Source organism: Lissotriton vulgaris, chromosome 5, assembly GCF_964263255.1.
Source record: "Lissotriton vulgaris chromosome 5, aLisVul1.2, whole genome shotgun sequence".
NCBI lineage: Eukaryota > Metazoa > Chordata > Amphibia > Caudata > Salamandridae > Lissotriton > Lissotriton vulgaris.
In genome coordinates this window covers 1,776,917,206-1,776,930,007 of record NC_141693.1, presented here as the reverse complement: position 1 = coordinate 1,776,930,007, position 12,802 = coordinate 1,776,917,206, and positions in this window count along the sequence as shown.

Below are 12,802 nucleotides of genomic sequence, written 5' to 3'. Positions count from 1 at the left end.
AAGTCACCCCACAGAAAGACTAGGCCCATGCACCACTGAGTACCCCTGGGCATAATGGTTGAAAGCAAGGCAAACTGGGTGCAGGCCTGAGCACACTGCCTGACTTCAAAATGGCCCCTTGACCCCCACCACATGGCCAGGCCCTGCCTGTCCCAGGCCTCAAAATGGCCCCCACCCACATGGCCAGCCCCCAACAACGCCCCAAAACGACGATAAACACTCAAGAATCACCACAATCCAATGCCATCCATGCCCTCAATGATGTTTAAATTCAAGACACCCCACACAAAGACTAGGCCCATGCACCACTGAGTACCCCTGGGCATACTGGTTGAAAGCAAGGCAAACTGGGTGCAGGCCTGAGCACACTGCCTGGCTTCAAAATGGCCCCTTGACCCCCACCACATGGCCAGGCCCTGCCTGTCCCAGGCCTCAAAATGGCCCCCACCCACATGGCCAGGCTCCAACAACCCCCCAAAAAGTAAAAAAACACACAAAAATCACCACAATCCAATGCCATCTATGCCCTCAAGGATTTTTAAATTCAAGACACCCCACAGAAAGACTAGGCCCATGCACCACTGAGTACCCCTGGGATTATTGGTTGAAAGCAAGGCAAACTGGGTGCAGGCCTGAGCACACTGCCTGGCTTCAAAAAGGCCCCTTGACCCCCACCACATGGCCAGGCCCGGCCCGACCCAGCCCTCAAAATGGCCCCCACCCACATGACCAGGCCCCAACAACACCCCAAAAAGTCGAAAAACACTCAAAAATCACCACAATCCAATGCCATCCATGCCCTCAATGATGTTTAAATTCAAGACACCCCACAGAAACACTAGGCCAATGCACCACTGAGTAGCCCTGGGCATAATGGTTGAAAGCAAGGCAAACTGGGTGCAGGCCTGAGCACACTGCCTGGCTTCAAAATGGACCCTTGACCCCCACCACATGGCCAGGCCCTGCCTGTCCCAGGCCTCAAAACGGCCCCCACCCACATGGCCAGGCCCCAACCACACCCCAAAAAGTCGAAAAACACACAAAAATCACCACAATCCAATGCCATCCATGCACTCAATGATGTTTAAATTCAAGACACCCCACAGAAAGACTAGGCCCATGCACCACTGAGTACCCCTAGGCATAATGGTTGAAAGAAAGGCAAACTGGGTGCAGGCCTGAGCACACTGCCTAGCTTCAAAATAGCTCCTTGAACCCCACCACATGGCCAGGCCCTGCCTGTCCCAGGCCTCAAAATGGCCCCTTCCCACATGGCCAGGCCCCAACAACGCCCCAAAAAGTAAAAAAACACTCAAAAATCACCACAATCCAATGCCGTCCATGCCCTCAATGATGTTTACATTCAAGATACCCCACAGAAAGACTAGGCCCATGCACCACTGAGTACCAGTGGGCATAATGGTTGAAAGCAAGGCAAACTGAGTGCAGGCCTGAGCACACTGCCTGGCTTCAAAATGGGCCCTTGATGCCCACCACATGGCCAGGCCCTGCTTGTCCCAGGCCTCAAAATGGCCCCTACCCACATGGCCAGGCTCCAACAACGCCAAAAAAATTAAAAAAAACACACAAAAATCACCACAATCCAATGCCATCTATGCCCTCAAGGATGTTTAAATTCAAGACACCCCACAGAAAGACTAGGCCCATGCACCACTGAGTACCCCTGGGAATAATGGTTGAAAGCAAGGCAAACTGGGTGCAGGCCTGAGCACACTGCCTGGCTTCAAAATGGCCCCTTGACCCCCACCACATGGCCAGGCCCTGCCTGTCCAAGCCCTCAAAATGGCCCCCACCCACATGGCCAGGCCCCAACAACGCCCCAAAAAGTCAAAAAACACTCAAAAATCACCACAATCCATTGCCATCCATGCCCTCAATGATGTTTAAATTCAAGACACCCCACAGAAAGACTAGGCCCATGCACCACTGAGTACACCTGGGCATAATGGTTGAAAGCAAGTCAAACTGGGTGCAGGCCTGAGCGCACTGCCTGGCTTCAAAATGGCCCCTTGACCCCCACCACATGGCCAGGCCCTGCCTGTCTCAGCCCTCAAAATGGCCCCCACCCACATGACCAGGCCCCAACAACGCCCCAAAAAGTCGAAAAACACTCAAAAATCACCACAATCCAATGCCATCCATGCCCTCAATGATGTTTAAATTCAAGACACCCCAGAGAAACACTAGGCCCATGCACCACTGAGTAGCCCTGGGCATAATGGTTGAAAGCAAGGCAAACTGGGTGCAGGCCTGAGCAAACTGCCTGGCTTCAAAATGGCCCCTTGACCCCCACCACATGGGCAGGCCCTGCCTGTCCCAGGCCTCAAAATCGCCCCGACCCACATGGCCAGGCCCCAACCACACCCCAAAAAGTCGAAAAACACTCAAAAATCACCACAATCCAATGCCATCCATGCCCTCAATGATGTTTAAATTCAAGACACCCCAGAGAAACACTAGGCCCATGCACCACTGAGTACCCCTGGGATTATTGGTTGAAAGCAAGGCAAACTGGGTGCAGGCCTGAGCACACTGCCTGGCTTCAAAAAGGCCCCTTGACCCCCACCACATGGCCAGGCCCGGCCCGACCCAGCCCTCAAAATGGCCCCCACCCACATGACCAGGCCCCAACAACACCCCAAAAAGTCGAAAAACACTAAAAAATCACCACAATCCAATGCCATCCATGCCCTCAATGATGTTTAAATTCAAGACACCCCACAGAAACACTAGGCCAATGCACCACTGAGTAGCCCTGGGCATAATGGTTGAAAGCAAGGCAAACTGGGTGCAGGCCTGAGCACACTGCCTGGCTTCAAAATGGACCCTTGACCCCCACCACATGGCCAGGCCCTGCCTGTCCCAGGCCTCAAAACGGCCCCCACCCACATGGCCAGGCCCCAACCACACCCCAAAAAGTCGAAAAACACACACAAATCACCACAATCCAATGCCATCCATGCACTCAATGATGTTTAAATTCAAGACACCCCACAGAAAGACTAGGCCCATGCACCACTGAGTACCCCTAGGCATAATGGTTGAAAGAAAGGCAAACTGGGTGCAGGCCTGAGCACACTGCCTAGCTTCAAAATAGCTCCTTGAACCCCACCACATGGCCAGGCCCTGCCTGTCCCAGGCCTCAAAATGGCCCCTTCCCACATGGCCAGGCCCCAACAACGCCCCAAAAAGTAAAAAAACACTCAAAAATCACCACAATCCAATGCCGTCCATGCCCTCAATGATGTTTAAATTCAAGACACCCCACAGGAAGACTAGGCCCATGCACCACTGAGTACCCCTGGGCATAATGGTTGAAAGCAAGGCAAACTGGGTGCAGGCCTGAGCACACTGCCTGACTTCAAAATGGCCCCTTGACCCCCACCACATGGCAAGGCCCTGCCTGTCCCAGGCCTCATAATGGCCCCCACCCACATGGCCAGGCCCCAACAATGCCCCAAAAAGTCGGAAGCACTCAAAAATCACCACAATCCAATGCCATCCATGCCCTTAATGATGTTTAAATTCAAGACAACCCACAGAAAGACTAGGCCCATGCACCACTGAGTACCCCTGGGCATAATGGTTGAAAGCAAAGCAAACTGGGTGCAGGCCTGAGCACACTGCCTGGCTTCAAAATGGCCCCTTGACCCCCACCACATGGCCAGGCCCTGCCTGTCCCAGGCCTCAAAATGGCCCCCACCCACATGGCCAGGCCCCAACAACGCCCAAAAAAGTCTAAAAAAACTCAGAAATCACCACAATCCAGTGCCATCCATGCCCTCAATGATGTTTACATTCAAGATACCCCACAGAAAGACTAGGCCCATGCACCACTGAGTACCAGTGGGCATAATGGTTGAAAGCAAGGCAAACTGAGTGCAGGCCTGAGCACACTGCCTGGCTTCAAAATGGCCCCTTGATGCCCACCACATGGCCAGGCCCTGCTTGTCCCAGGCCTCAAAATGGCCCCTACCCACATGGCCAGGCTCCAACAACGCCAAAAAAATTAAAAAAAACACACAAAAATCACCACAATCCAATGCCATCTATGCCCTCAAGGATGTTTAAATTCAAGACACCCCACAGAAAGACTAGGCCCATGCACCACTGAGTACCCCTGGGAATAATGGTTGAAAGCAAGGCAAACTGGGTGCAGGCCTGAGCACACTGCCTGGCTTCAAAATGGCCCCTTGACCCCCACCACATGGCCAGGCCCTGCCTGTCCAAGGCCTCAAAATGGCCCCCACCCACATGGCCAGGCCCCAACAACGCCCCAAAAAGTCAAAAAACACTCAAAAATCACCACAATCCATTGCCATCCATGCCCTCAATGATGTTTAAATTCAAGACACCCCACAGAAAGACTAGGCCCATGCACCACTGAGTACCCCTGGGCATAGTGGTTGAAAGCAAGTCAAACTGGGTGCAGGCCTGAGCGCACTGCCTGGCTTCAAAATGGCCCCTTGACCCCCACCACATGGCCAGGCCCTGCCTGTCTCAGCCCTCAAAATGGCCCCCACCCACATGACCAGGCCCCAACAACGCCCCAAAAAGTCGAAAAACACTCAAAAATCACCACAATCCAATGCCATCCATGCCCTCAATGATGTTTAAATTCAAGACACCCCAGAGAAACACTAGGCCCATGCACCACTGAGTAGCCCTGGGCATAATGGTTGAAAGCAAGGCAAACTGGGTGCAGGCCTGAGCAAACTGCCTGGCTTCAAAATGGCCCCTTGACCCCCACCACATGGGCAGGCCCTGCCTGTCCCAGGCCTCAAAATCGCCCCGACCCACATGGCCAGGCCCCAACCACACCCCAAAAAGTCGAAAAACACACAAAAATCACCACAATCCAATGCCATCCTTGCCCTCAATGATGTTTAAATTCAAGACACCCCACAGAAAGACTAGGCCCATGCACCACTGAGTACCCCTGGACAAAATGGTTGAAAGAAAGGCAAACTGGATGCAGGCCTGAGCACACTGCCTGGCTTCAAAATGGCCCCTTGAACCCCACCACATGGCAAGGCCCTGCCTGTCCCAGGCCTCAAAATGGCCCCCACCCACATGGCCAGGCCCAAACAATGCCCCAAAAAGTCGAAAACACTCAAAAATCACCACAATCCAATGCCATCCATGCCCTTAATGATGTTTAAATTCAAGACAACCCACAGAAAGACTAGGCCCATGCACCACTGAGTACCCCTGGGCATAATGGTTGAAAGCAAGGCAAACTGGTTGCAGGCCTGAGCACACTGCCTGGCTTCAAAATGGCCCCTTGACCCCCACCACATGGCCAGGCCCTGCCTGTCCCAGGCCTCCAAATGGCCCCCACCCACATGGCCAGGCCCCAACAACGCCCCAAAAAGTCTAAAAACACTCAAAAATTCACCACAATCCAATGCCATCCATGCCGTCAATGATGTTTACATTCAAGACACCCCACAGAAAGACTAGGCCCATGCACCACTGAGTACCCCTGGGCATAATGGTTGAAAGCAAGTCAAACTGGGTGCAGGCCTGAGTGCTCTGCCTGGCTTCAAAATGGCCCTTTGACGCCCACCACATGGCCAGGCCCTGCCTGTCCCAGGCCTCAAAATGGCCCCTACCCACATGGCCAGGCTCCAACAACGCCCCAAAAAGTAAAAAAAAACACAAAAATCACCACAATCCAATGCCATCTATGCCCTCAAGGATGTTTAAATTCAAGACACCCACAGAAAACTAGGCCCATGCACCACTGAGTACCCCTGGGAATAATGGTTGAAAGCAAGGCAAACTGGGTGCAGGCCTGAGCACACTGCCTGGCTTCAAAATGGCCCCTTGACCCCCACCACATGGCCAGGCCCTACCTGTCCCAGGCCTCAGAATGGCCCCCACCCACATGGCCAGGCCCCAACAACACCCCAAAAAGTAAAAAAACACTCACAAATCACCACAATCCAATGCCATCCATGCCCTCAATGATGTTTAAATTCAAGACACCCCACAGAAAGACTAGGCCCATGCACCACTGAGTACCCCTGGGCATAATGGTTGAAAGCAAGTCAAACTGGGTGCAGGCCTGAGTGCTCTGCCTGGCTTCAAAATGGCCCCTTGACCCCCTCCACATGGCCAGGCCCTGCCTGTCTCAGCCCTCAAAATGGCCCCCACCCACATGACCAGGCCCCAACAATGCCCCAAAAAGTCGAAAAACACTCAAAAATCACCACAATCCAATGCCATCCATGCCCTCAATGATGTTTAAATTCAAGACACCCCACAGAAACACTAGGCCCATGCACCACTGAGTAGCCTTGGGCATAATGGTTGAAAGCAAGGCAAACTGGGTGCAGGCCTGAGCACACTGCCTGGCTTCAAAATGGCCCCTTGACCCCCACCACATGGCCAGGCCCTGCCTGTCCCAGGCCTCAAAATCGCCCCCACCCACATGGCCAGGCCCCAACCACACCCCAAAAAGTCGAAAAACACACACAAATCACCACAATCCAATGCCATCCATGCCCTCAATGATGTTTAAATTCAAGACACCCCACAGAAAGACTAGGCCAATGCACCACTGAGTACCCCTGGGCATAATGGCTGAAAGAAAGGCAAACTGGGTGCAGGCCTGATCACACTGCCTGGCTTCAAAATGCCCCCTTGAACTCCACCACATGGCCAGGCCCTGCCTGTCCAAGGTCTCAAAATGGCCCCCACCCACATGGCCAGGCCCCAACAACGCCCCAAAAAGTAAAAAAAACACTCAAAAATCACCACAATCCAATGCCATCCATGCCCTCAATGATGTTTACATTCAAGACACCCCACAGAAAGACTAGGCCCATGCACCACTGAGTACCAGTGGGCATAATGGTTGAAAGCAAGGCAAACTGAGTGCAGGCCTGAGCACACTGCCTGGCTTCAAAATGGCCCCTTGACGCCCACCACATGGCCAGGCCCTGCCTGTCCCAGGCCTCAAAATGGCCCCTACCCACATGGCCAGGCTCCAACAACGCCCCAAAAAGTAAAAAAAAACACACAAAAATCACCACAATCCAATGCCATCTATGCCCTCAAGGATGTTTAAATTCAAGACACCCCACAGAAAGACTAGGCCCATGCACCACTGAGTACCCCTGGGAATAATGGTTGAAAGCAAGGCAAACTGGGTGCAGGCCTGAGCACACTGCCTGGCTTCAAAATGGCCCCTTAACCCCCACCACATGGCCAGGCCCTGCCTGTCCAAGGCCTCAAAATGGCCCCCACCCACATGGCCAGGCCCCAACAACGCCCCAAAAAGTCAAAAAACACTCAAAAATCACCACAATCCATTGCCATCCATGCCCTCAATGATGTTTAAATTCAAGACACCCCACAGAAAGACTAGGCCCATGCACCACTGAGTACCCCTGGGCATAATGGTTGAAAGCAAGTCAAACTGGGTGCAGGCCTGAGCGCACTGCCTGGCTTCAAAATGGCCCCTTGACCCCCACCACATGGCCAGGCCCTGCCTGTCTCAGCCCTCAAAATGGCCCCCACCCACATGACCAGGCCCCAACAACGCCCCAAAAAGTCGAAAAACACTCAAAAATCACCACAATCCAATGCCATCCATGCCGTCAATGATGTTTAAATTCAAGACACCCCAGAGAAACACTAGGCCCATGCACCACTGAGTACCCCTGGGCATAATGGTTGAAAGCAAGTCAAACTGGGTGCAGGCCTGAGTGCTCTGCCTGGCTTCAAAATGGCCCCTTGACCCCCACCACATGGCCAGGCCCTGCCTGTCCCAGGCCTCAAAATGGCCCCCACCCACATGGCCAGGCTCCAACAACGCCCCAAAAAGTAAAAAAAAAACACAAAAATCACCACAATCCAATGCCATCTATGCCCTCAAGGATGTTTAAATTCAAGACACCCCACAGAAAGACTAGGCCCATGCCCCACTGAGTACCCCTGGGAATAATGGTTGAAAGCAAGGCAAACTGGGTGCAGGCCTGAGCACACTGCCTGGCTTCAAAATGGCCCCTTGACCCCCACCACATGGCCAGGCCCTGCCTGTCCCAGGCCTCAGAATGGCCCCCACCCACATGGCCAGGCCCCAACAACGCCCCAAAAAGTAAAAAAACACTCAAAAATCACCACAATCCAATGCCATCCATGCCCTCAATGATGTTTAAATTCAAGACACCCCACCGAAAGACTAGGCCCATGCACCACTGAGTACCCCTGGGCATAATGGTTGAAAGCAAGTCAAACTGGGTGCAGGCCTGAGTGCTCTGCCTGGCTTCAAAATGGCCCCTTGACCCCCTCCACATGGCCAGGCCCTGCCTGTCTCAGCCCTCAAAATGGCCCCCACCCACATGACCAGGCCCCAACAACGCCCCAAAAAGTCGAAAAACACTCAAAAATCACCACAATCCAATGCCATCCATGCCCTCAATGATGTTTAAATTCAAGACACCCCACAGAAACACTAGGCCCATGCACCACTGAGTAGCCCTGGGCATAATGGTTGAAAGCAAGGCAAACTGGGTGCAGGCCTGAGCACACTGCCTGGCTTCAAAATGGCCCCTTGACCCCCACCACATGGCCAGGCCCTGCCTGTCCCAGGCCTCAAAATCGCCCCCACCCACATGGCCAGGCCCCAACTACACCCAAAAAGTCGAAAAACACACACAAATCACCACAATCCAATGCCATCCATGCCCTCAATGATGTTTAAATTCAAGACACCCCACAGAAAGACTAGGCCCATGCACCACTGAGTACCCCTGGGCATAATGGTTGAAAGCAAGTCAAACTGGGTGCAGGCCTGAGCGCACTGCCTGGCTTCAAAATGGCCCCTTGACCCCCACCACATGGCCAGGCCCTGCCTGTCTCAGCCCTCAAAATGGCCCCCACCCACATGACCAGGCCCCAACAACGCCCCAAAAAGTCGAAAAACACTCAAAAATCACCACAATCCAATGCCATCCATGCCGTCAATGATGTTTAAATTCAAGACACCCCAGAGAAACACTAGGCCCATGCACCACTGAGTACCCCTGGGCATAATGGTTGAAAGCAAGTCAAACTGGGTGCAGGCCTGAGTGCTCTGCCTGGCTTCAAAATGGCCCCTTGACCCCCACCACATGGCCAGGCCCTGCCTGTCCCAGGCCTCAAAATGGCCCCTACCCACATGGCCAGGCTCCAACAACGCCCCAAAAAGTAAAAAAAAACACAAAAATCACCACAATCCAATGCCATCTATGCCCTCAAGGATGTTTAAATTCAAGACACCCCACAGAAAGACTAGGCCCATGCCCCACTGAGTACCCCTGGGAATAATGGTTGAAAGCAAGGCAAACTGGGTGCAGGCCTGAGCACACTGCCTGGCTTCAAAATGGCCCCTTGACCCCCACGACATGGCCAGGCCCTGCCTGTCCCAGGCCTCAGAATGGCCCCCACCCACATGGCCAGGCCCCAACAACGCCCCAAAAAGTAAAAAAACACTCATAAATCACCACAATCCAATGCCATCCATGCCCTCAATGATGTTTAAATTCAAGACACCCCACCGAAAGACTAGGCCCGTGCACCACTGAGTACCCCTGGGCATAATGGTTGAAAGCAAGTCAAACTGGGTGCAGGTCTGAGTGCTCTGCCTGGCTTCAAAATGGCCCCTTGACCCCCTCCACATGGCCAGGCCCTGCCTGTCTCAGCCCTCAAAATGGCCCCCACCCACATGACCAGGCCCCAACAACGCCCCAAAAAGTCGAAAAACACTCAAAAATCACCACAATCCAATGCCATCCATGCCCTCAATGATGTTTAAATTCAAGACACCCCACAGAAACACTAGGCCCATGCACCACTGAGTAGCCCTGGGCATAATGGTTGAAAGCAAGGCAAACTGGGTGCAGGCCTGAGTGCTCTGCCTGGCTTCAAAATGGCCCCTTGACCCCCTCCACATGGCCAGGCCCTGCCTGTCTCAGCCCTCAAAATGGCCCCCACCCACATGACCAGGCCCCAACAACGCCCCAAAAAGTCGAAAAACACTCAAAAATCACCACAATCCAATGCCATCCATGCCCTCAATGATGTTTAAATTCAAGACACCCCACAGAAACACTAGGCCCATGCACCACTGAGTAGCCCTGGGCATAATGGTTGAAAGCAAGGCAAACTGGGTGCAGGCCTGAGCACACTGCCTGGCTTCAAAATGGCCCCTTGACCCCCACCACATGGCCAGGCCCTGCCTGTCCCAGGCCTCAAAATCGCCCCCACCCACATGGCCAGGCCCCAACTACACCCAAAAAGTCGAAAAACACACACAAATCACCACAATCCAATGCCATCCATGCCCTCAATGATGTTTAAATTCAAGACACCCCACAGAAAGACTAGGCCCATGCACCACTGAGTACCCCTGGGCATAATGGTTGAAAGCAAGTCAAACTGGGTGCAGGCCTGAGCGCACTGCCTGGCTTCAAAATGGCCCCTTGACCCCCACCACATGGCCAGGCCCTGCCTGTCTCAGCCCTCAAAATGGCCCCCACCCACATGACCAGGCCCCAACAACGCCCCAAAAAGTCGAAAAACACTCAAAAATCACCACAATCCAATGCCATCCATGCCGTCAATGATGTTTAAATTCAAGACACCCCAGAGAAACACTAGGCCCATGCACCACTGAGTACCCCTGGGCATAATGGTTGAAAGCAAGTCAAACTGGGTGCAGGCCTGAGTGCTCTGCCTGGCTTCAAAATGGCCCCTTGACCCCCACCACATGGCCAGGCCCTGCCTGTCCCAGGCCTCAAAATGGCCCCTACCCACATGGCCAGGCTCCAACAACGCCCCAAAAAGTAAAAAAAAACACAAAAATCACCACAATCCAATGCCATCTATGCCCTCAAGGATGTTTAAATTCAAGACACCCCACAGAAAGACTAGGCCCATGCCCCACTGAGTACCCCTGGGAATAATGGTTGAAAGCAAGGCAAACTGGGTGCAGGCCTGAGCACACTGCCTGGCTTCAAAATGGCCCCTTGACCCCCACGACATGGCCAGGCCCTGCCTGTCCCAGGCCTCAGAATGGCCCCCACCCACATGGCCAGGCCCCAACAACGCCCCAAAAAGTAAAAAAACACTCATAAATCACCACAATCCAATGCCATCCATGCCCTCAATGATGTTTAAATTCAAGACACCCCACCGAAAGACTAGGCCCATGCACCACTGAGTACCCCTGGGCATAATGGTTGAAAGCAAGTCAAACTGGGTGCAGGTCTGAGTGCTCTGCCTGGCTTCAAAATGGCCCCTTGACCCCCTCCACATGGCCAGGCCCTGCCTGTCTCAGCCCTCAAAATGGCCCCCACCCACATGACCAGGCCCCAACAACGCCCCAAAAAGTCGAAAAACACTCAAAAATCACCACAATCCAATGCTATCCATGCCCTCAATGATGTTTAAATTCAAGACACCCCACAGAAACACTAGGCCCATGCACCACTGAGTAGCCCTGGGCATAATGGTTGAAAGCAAGGCAAACTGGGTGCAGGCCTGAGCACACTGCCTGGCTTCAAAATGGCCCCTTGACCCCCACCACATGGCCAGGCCCTGCCTGTCCCAGGCCTCAAAATCGCCCCCACCCACATGGCCAGGCCCCAACTACACCCCAAAAAGTCGAAAAACACACACAAATCACCACAATCCAATGCCATCCATGCCCTCAATGATGTTTAAATTCAAGACACCCCACAGAAAGACTAGGCCCATGCACCACTGAGTACCCCTGGGCATAATGGTTGAAAGCAAGTCAAACTGGGTGCAGGCCTGAGCGCACTGCCTGGCTTCAAAATGGCCCCTTGACCCCCACCACATGGCCAGGCCCTGCCTGTCTCAGCCCTCAAAATGGCCCCCACCCACATGACCAGGCCCCAACAACGCCCCAAAAAGTCAAAAAACACTCAAAAATCACCACAATCCAATGCCATCCATGCCGTCAATGATGTTTAAATTCAAGACACCCCAGAGAAACACTAGGCCCATGCACCACTGAGTACCCCTGGGCATAATGGTTGAAAGCAAGTCAAACTGGGTGCAGGCCTGAGTGCTCTGCCTGGCTTCAAAATGGCCCCTTGACCCCCACCACATGGCCAGGCCCTGCCTGTCCCAGGCCTCAAAATGGCCCCTACCCACATGGCCAGGCTCCAACAACGCCCCAAAAAGTAAAAAAAAAACACATAAATCACCACAATCCAATGCCATCTATGCCCTCAAGGATGTTTAAATTCAAGACACCCCACAGAAAGACTAGGCCCATGCCCCACTGAGTACCCCTGGGAATAATGGTTGAAAGCAAGTCAAACTGGGTGCAGGCCTGAGCGCACTGCCTGGCTTCAAAATGGCCCCTTGACCCCCAACACATAGCCAGGCCCTGCCTGTCTCAGCCCTCAAAATGGCCCCCACCCACATGACCAGGCCCCAACAACGCCCCAAAAAGTCGAAAAACACTCAAAAATCACCACAATCCAATGCCATCCATGCCGTCAATGATGTTTAAATTCAAGACACCCCAGAGAAACGCTAGGCCCATGCACCACTGAGTACCCCTGGGCATAATGGTTGAAAGCAAGTCAAACTGGGTGCAGGCCTGAGTGCTCTGCCTGGCTTCAAAATGGCCCCTTGACCCCCACCACATGGCCAGGCCCTGCCTGTCCCAGGCCTCAAAATGGCCCCTACCCACATGGCCAGGCTCCAACAACGCCCCAAAAAGTTAAAAAAAACACAAAAATCACCACAATCCAAT